The 8,406-nt window shown below is 44.8% G+C and overlaps 1 pseudogene; it reads left to right on the forward strand.

Annotated features, from left to right (window-relative positions):
- The first annotated feature begins 6,982 nt into the window (after nucleotides 1-6,982).
- On the forward strand, nucleotides 6,983-7,707 carry LOC119282230 (annotated as a pseudogene).
- The last annotated feature ends 699 nt before the right edge of the window (nucleotides 7,708-8,406 follow it).

An 8,406-nucleotide genomic window follows, 5' to 3' on the forward strand; every position in this document is an offset into this window, starting at 1 on the left:
CACTTGTGCTTCAAAGTAGCACCATGTTCTTCATATAGAGAGTCTCATTTGTTGTCACTTTCATATACTAGTGTGAATTTTTCATGATAGAACTTGGCTTGTACTCCCTCCGTTCCTAAATATTTGTCTTTTTAGATATTTCAAATGGACTACCACATAAGGATGTATATAGACATATTTTAGAGTGTAGATTCACTCATTTTGCTCTGTATGTAGTCACTTGTTGAAATCTCTGTTAGTATGCTTGAAGTATTACTATTTCTTATGTCAATATGAACTTTTATTTTGAATCATTTGGATCTGAACATTCATGCCACAAAAAAGAAAATTACATTAAGGATTATGCTAGGTAGCATTCCACATCAAAAATTCTATTTTTATCATTTGCCTACTCGAGGACGAGCAAGAATTAAGCTTGGGGATGCTTGATACGTCTCCGACATATCTATAATTTTTTATTGTTCCATGCAATTATATTACCCGTTTTGGATGTTTATGGGCTTTACTTTACACTTTTATAACATTTTTGGGACTAACCTACTAACCGGAGGCCAAGCCCGAATTGCTGTTTTTTTGCCTATTTCAGTGTTTCAAAGAAAAGGAATATCAAACGGAGTCCAAACGGATGAAATCTTTGGGAGCGATCTTTTCGGAACAAACGCAATCCAGGAGACTTGGAGTGGACACCAAGTTGCACACGAGGCGGCTACGAGGGTGCCCGGCGCGCCCCCTGGGGGTGGGCGCGCCCCCACCCTCGTGGGCCCCTCGTTGCTCCACCGACGTACTTCCTTTGCCTATATATACTCCCGTACCCTGAAAACATCGGGGAGCACCATGAAAACCTAATACCACTACCGCAACCTTCTGTATCCATGAGATCCCATCTTGGAGCCTTCGTCGGCGCTCCGACGGAGGGGGAATCGACCATGGAGGGCCTCTACATCATCTCCAAGGCCTCTCCGATGAGTTGTGAGTAGTTTACCACAGACGTTCGGGTCCATAGTTATTAGCTAGATGTCTTCTTTTCTCTCTTTGAATCTCAATACCAAGTTCTCCTCGATCTTCTTGGAGATCTATTCGATGTAACTCTTTTTGTGGTGTGTTTTTCAAGATTCGATGAATTGTGGGTTTATGATCAAGTTTATCTATGAGAAGTATTTGAATCTCCTCTGAATTCTTTTATGTATGATTGGTTATCTTTTCAAGTCTCTTCGAATTATCAATTTGGTTTGACCTACTAGATTGATCTTTCTTGCAATGGGATAAGTGCTTAGCTTTGGGTTCAATCTTGCGGTGTCCTTTCCAAGTGACAGCAGGGGCGGCAAGGCACGTATTGTATTGTTGACATCGAGGATAAAAAGATGGGGTTTATATCATATTGCATGAGTTTATCCCTCTACATCATGTCATCTTTCTTAATGTGTTACTCTGTTCTTATGAACTTAAAACTCTAGATGCAAGCAGGAGTCGGTCGGTGTGTGGAGCAATAGTAGTAGATGCAGAATCGTTTCGATCTACTTGTTGTGGACGTGATGCCTATATACATGATCATGCCTATATATTCTCATAACTATGCACTTTTCTATTAATTGCTCGACAGTAATTTGTTGAACCACCATAATACTTATGCTATCTTGAGAGAAGCCACTAGTGAAACCTATGGCCCCCGGGTCTATCTTTTATCATATAAGTTTTCCATCTACTTTTATTTGCATATTTTATTTTCCAATCTATATCATGAAAATACCAAAAATATTTATCTTATCATATTATCTCTATCAGATCTCACTTTCCCAAGTTACTGTGAAGGGATTGACAACCCCTTTATCGCGTTGGTTGCGAGGTTCTTATTTGTTTGTGTAGGTGTGTGGGAGACTTTTGAGGAGCCTCCTACTGGATTGATAACTTGGTTCTCAAAAACTGAGGGAAATACTTATGCTACTTTGCTGCATCACCCTTTCCTCTTCAAGGGAAAACCAACGCAGTGCTCAAGAGGTAGCAGACGCCGGTGGGGGAAAGACGATGCGGCAGGGAGGGGATTTGGGGGAAAATGGTATGGGCGATGGAGGTGGTTGCCCCTCTTTATATGATGGGACGTTTCGGGCATGTCCATGGACACGTGCTACCCCATGACCATGCACGCATGACCACAGTCTTGCATGCGCCCACGTATATGCCGCCCCACACATCAGAGTTAACGGTTAAAGGCATTGACCCGACGGCAACGTCCGTTATAACCTATTTTGAGGATTTCGGGCAAGGGAGTGGGGAAAAGTGAGAAAAACTTAACCAAGTGGGGATGAATGAGTAGAGCTAAGGAACCAGGGGCACAGAAATAAAAAACCCAAAAACAAAATAGATAGAAGGCGACTATACAAATGAAAAGAAAAAATACATGAAACTAAAATGCAAGAATACTGGAAGATCAAACAACGGCATTTTATTGGGATTTTGTAAGGTAAGCATTAATGGGTTTACAGCAGGGTCCTTTCAACAACACTGGGATCTCATCAAGGGTGATCTAGTGCCGGCGATTCTTGGTTTTTTGAATGGTGGTGAGCTACCTTATGGCTTTAACGGTACGTCTATCACACTTATACCTAAGGTACGAAATCATTAGTCCATCACTCAATACCGGCCGATTTCTCTATGTCCTGTACCCTACAAAATTGCTGCCAAGATGATTACTAACCGCTTTAAAGAGTTGATGGACACAGTTGTTAATCAGGAACAAAGTGCTTTTGTCCCTGGTTATCCTGATCACTGATAATGTGGTGGTGGCCATTGAAAGTGTCCACACAATGAGACGAAGGAAGAAGGGAAAGAATTACTTGCGTGCTATCAAATTAGACATGATGAAGGCCTACGATAGAGTTGAATGGCATTACCTGGAGGTGATCATGGTCAAGCTTGGTTTTAGTGCTCAGTTCGTGAACCTGGTACTGAAGTGTGTCTCTTCTGTCCGGTTCTCGGTGAGGCTGAATGGGGAGTTGCTTCCATTCTTCACCCCGTCAAGGGGGCTGCAGCAGGGCTATCCCATGTCCCCATTCCTTTTCTTACTTTGTGCCGAAGGACTCACTTCATTGCTCAATTATTATGGTGGTATTCATATTGACAGGGGCATCCGTGTATCTTATCAGGCACCTTGGGTGAGTCATCTTCATTTTGCCAATGATAGTCTCATCTTCATCAGTGCAACATAGGAGAGTGCGGACTGGCTCAATTCAATATTATTGATATATGCTACATGCTCAGCTCAGGCAGTTAATCACGAAAAGAGTGCCATCTTTTTCTCGCCCAATACACCGCATGCAAGACGAAAAGCAGTCAAGCTAATTCTTGGTGTTCATGTTGAAGCATTCAATGACAGATATCTGGGCTTACCGACTGAGGTTGGGAGAATCACTAGCGGGACTTTCAACCACATCGGGGACAGATCCAGGAGTAAAATGAATGGCTGGGTGGAGCAGCTACTAGCTTGCGTTGGGAGGGAAACACTTGTTAAATCAGTGATCCAGGCCATCCCAACATTCAGTATGAGTTTCTTCCGTCTGACAAAGAAGGTATGCAAAGGTATCATTGCTAGTATGGACAAATTCTGGTGGAGTGGATCCCTTGATCGACGATCTATGCATTGGCTATCTTGGGAGAAATTTGCATCACCGAAGTGTCAGGGTGGAATGGCTTTCGCGACCTTGAGTTATTCAACTTGGCACTACTTGGCAAGCACGGATGGAGGTTTATTACAAACCCTAACTCTTTATGTGCCAAAGTGATGAAGGGGCGCTATTTTCCGGATTGTGATTTCATGGAGGCTTAGGTTCCACAGACGTCTTCAGCTATCTGGCGAGCTATTATTGCCGGGAGGGAAGCTCTCTGTGTTGGTCTCATTAAGAGGGTGGGGACGGCAGCACTATCTCCATTTGGGAAGATAAGTGGATCCCGGGCCTCTCCTCTTTGTCCCCTACGGTGATGCCGAGAGGGACGACCCGTGCCACCGTCGATGAGCTCATTGACCATGACAACTGGACTTGGCAGCGGGAACCGATTCACAATGTGTTCATTCGACCAGATGCCGATACCATTCTGAATATCTCCTTACGCCGCGGTGGGGGTGATGACTTTCTAGCTTGGGCTTTTGAAAGAAGTGGCATCTACTTCGTAAAATCTGCAACCGTGCTCTCGTGACTCGGAAAGAGCATGCAGCTCAAGAGGAAGGAACGGTTACAGACTCCTCATAGACTAATGAACGGATGTGGAAGTCACTTTGTAAACTCAAGGTCTTACCAAAGGTACGTGTATTCTGGTGGCGGGTTATTCATCGCATTCTTCTAGACGAGTGCACTCTTCGGTATCGCCATATTAAACCTATAAGAAGATGCAATGTCTGCCATTCAATGGATGATGATCTTATGCACGCCTTTGTGCATTGCTCTCATGCCAAACTTTTCTGGGAGCAAGCCCATGGCCTCTTTAGCATTCGACGGCCGCGGTTGCATCCCGACACATTGTCTCGTGATCTCATAAGTGATGATCAATTCACGGACATTGAGAGGGCCCAAATGATCTTTGTTATGTGGGCAATTTGGCACTCGAGAAATCGGGTGACTCATGATGATGACTAGCTGGAGCCTTTTACTTCGGTGAGGCGGATTCGGGAGGACATGGCACTACTGGACATCCCCCGGTCTCATTATTTTTTGCTATCAGGTCATGGATGGAGACCGTTGAATTCAGGTGTGGTTAATCAATATGGATGCAGCATTGAGTATGGGCTCTGACAAGGTGGGTGTGGACGGTGTAGCACGGTCTAACACAACCTTGTTGGGTGCTTGGAGTAAACCTCATATTGGGGTCGCGGATCCATTCATCGGTGAGACGTTGGCGCTTCAAGATGGAGTTATCTTCGCAAATCTACGGGGCTTCTCACATGTGATAATGGAGACTGATTGCCTAGAGATTGTTAATCTCTGGAAAACTCCCCACACCAGTCTCTTTGTGGTGGCACCTTTACTTGTAGAAATTGGAGAGCTAGCTGCTACTTTTTCTTCTTTTGTTATTCAACATGTAAAACGAGCAGCCAATGTACCAGCCCACCTTTATGCGAAACATGCCTGCACACTGGTGGTCACCGAGAGTTGGACTGACTCGAGACCCTCCTTCCTGCTCACTAGCCTGTTGGTTGATGATGCCAAGAGTTCTTTCGCTGAATAAAAGCTCTCAGGTTTGAACGGAAAAAAGGTAAGTTGGCTGGTTTTTCTCTTAAATTTAAGCTGGCTGGTTTTTCTCTTAAATTTAAGCTGATTTTTATGTGACATCAAACTAGTTAATTATGGTGCCTATGCCTCCTCCCCATGAAAAGGCTAGGTTTTCTATATCTCCCTCCGGCACCGCCGCTGGTCCATCTCGTCTCTGGCGGCCTTAGGACCATGGCGGCGCGGTGGATCCCGGTCCTTGCTGGTGGGAGGGCTCTGTCTTTAGATGTTCCTTCGAGTTTTGTTAGGGTTTGTGACCCATCCAGGAAAACGAGATGGTGGCGGCTTAGTGAAGATGGGAGAAGGTTCTTCCATCTAGTCTCCGTTCCGGTGGTGCGTCTAGCATCGTCGGTGGGCGTGTGGAGGTGTGTCTCTGGCGGATCCATCCTTGGTGGATTTGCTCGAATCTTATCGTAGTTTGTCTATGTTCATGTGTCTTCAAGTTGGATCCTTCCGATCTACGCTACTCTTCAATGGTGGCGGTTGCTGTTCTAGTGCACCGGTCCTATGAGGCCTTAGCACGACGACTTCCCGACTGCAAGTGTTTCCCGGCTCCGGCGAGGGAGGGGTGTTGGCGGCGGCGCAACTTTGGCTCGTTTCAATGCTTGTAGTCATCGCTAGGTGGTCCATGGATCCGGATGTAATTCTTATTATGTCTAGTGTTCGTTGTACTGCCATGATTAAAGATGAATAGATTGTGAGTTTTTTCGCTAAAAAACTAGTTAATTATGTTAATTGTGATGATCCATCTAGTTAACTAACCTCACCACCAGTTTTTCTGGAACCGTTCTCACCTCTCAAACCCTAGAGAGGAGATTTTCTGGATGCACTGCATCCCCATCTCTTGTCCGGTGGTAGGTCGCCACCTTCTCCACTGCTGATATGGGCGTGCGGGAAAGCCCTGATCTACCATATGGATCTCTAGTATTCCCCTCTTTGATGCTTTTACTGGGGTTGCGCGGCAGCGCCGTTGGTGTGGCGAATAAAGCTTCTTGCATGGGTCGATGACAGGTGGCTACTTGACCCAACGACTTGATCGATTACATGGGTCGAGTTGTCGTTTACTTCGACTCCAGCTCTTGCTTTCCATCGGTAGTGACAACCACTTGCCCACGTCGTTAACCCGGCTGGCCTATCCTAGCCCACGGTTAATCAACCAACTAATTAACATGCATGCATGCATGCATGGTTATTTGACCGTAAGATAAAATGGTAATCCTGCATGCAAGTAGCATAAATGGACACAGATGTAATTAGTCCAGGCATTCAGTGGTGGTGTAGGCTTAATTACCTACTCAGACAAGGTGATCCTTGGTGCCGGCATGAACTTGGTTTGGATTTTTGCCATCTGCTAGTACAATACCCTCCAACTCCAAATTCAACTACCAAAACTTCCAGGTCGCTGCCTCCTCTGCTCTAATGTCAACTATTCAGGCCTGGAGCTAGACGTGTTCATCAGTGGATGCTTGCATGCATGTGTTTCAGAACTATTGACCAACGTCGATGCAATCACGATTAGAAGTCAGTCATCTCGTTTACTTTTACCTGCACCAATTAAGGCACTAATTATTCTAAAACTCCACCTAGAGTTGAGACATGACTTCGTCAACAACTCCACCGGCACCCCTAACATGCATGGCCAGAAGCACCACTATAAATATCCATTGATGTTTCGCTTAGAACTCACCTCATCTTGCAAGAGTACACACTTCGATAAAACACACACAATGGTAGGCACAAAGCTAGTAGCCCTCGGCTAGGTTGTCCTCTTGAGCATTGGACTGGCCAATGCTGCAAGGGTGGTTAGATTCGGCAGTGGAAGCGTCACGGGAATGGAAGCAGGAGGAGGAGAGGGTGGGGGAACTATGAGTGGTGGTGGCTCGGGTGATGGGAGTGGAACTGGGTCTGGCATGAGTTCTAGTAGTGGTAGCCATGCAAGCGGTGGAGGTGGAGGTGGCGGCGGAGGCGGTGGCCAAAATGGTGGAACTGGATATGGTAGCGGGTCTCGCTCTGACTCCGGTTCCAGTCAATATACTCAAGGATCTTCATATCCTTATGGTGGTGGCTATGTTGGATATACTAGCGCTGGCGGTGCCGGTGGTGGTGGTGGTGGAGGGAAAGCTAGTGGTCATCAAGGATCTAGTGGATATGGGGCTGGTAGTGGCACTGGTTATGGCTCAGCTACAACTACTAACAACTGGTATAGACAAGGTAGTACAAATGCAAATGCTTGTGGAAACGGTGGTGGCAATGGCGGAGGAAGAAATGGTGGGAGTGGTGCAGGCAAAGGTGCTGGATCTGGGTATGGCAATGCCAACCCCTAGTCCCCTTCATGTGAGCAATCTAAAAAAATGGAGCCCAACCTACTGTACTGTGTCAAATTGATAGCTTTGACTCTTTTTTAATTTATTTGTTATCATCTTACATATTTTCAAATAAGGGCTTCATTGTTCTAGTGGAAAATATACTGGTGTTTGTGATATATTACAAGAAAGTTACATGGCAATGTATCACGATTAAGTTATATACCATCATTTTGGCCAATTGACATGCAATGTCAGCTCTTTGCTCATATTATGGTGATGTAACATAAGTTGCTCACTTATGGTGAAGTACCAAAAATTATCATTTTAATGATACATGTCATTTCACGAACGACGTCAGTCATGTAACACATAACTCACATCCACCACTTCTGTTTTGCATATACTTCTCTCGATGGGTAGTGCTTCTAGGGAGTTCCAAGGCTATGAACCCCCATCATGAGACCACACCCCAATATCCTTCACATCCTCTATCACAGACACATTGCTTTGAGAGAGTGGTGATCATCACAAGCTGTACTAGGTCACACCTATCATGACTTTGTGCCATGAAGTCATGAATGATGGGAAGGTGCATGGTCTAATTTTCTTTTATTCATATTTTTATTGCATTTTCATATTTTTTTGTATGATCCGCTTGTTAGATTAGAAAGTTAGCTTTACAACTTTGGAACTTCGCTTATATCGATCACAATGACGAAAATTGTTATTCGAATGTTGTGCTTTCCATTTTTTTAATGAACATATCTTTTAAAGTTATGGTTGTCCAAAGTTCCTTTCTTTTGGGGTCAAAAACGTTACTTCTTTCTATGAAGTCATGTATTAAT

The sequence above is a fragment of the Triticum dicoccoides genome, chromosome 3B (assembly GCF_002162155.2).
Source record: "Triticum dicoccoides isolate Atlit2015 ecotype Zavitan chromosome 3B, WEW_v2.0, whole genome shotgun sequence".
Taxonomy (NCBI): domain Eukaryota; kingdom Viridiplantae; phylum Streptophyta; class Magnoliopsida; order Poales; family Poaceae; genus Triticum; species Triticum dicoccoides.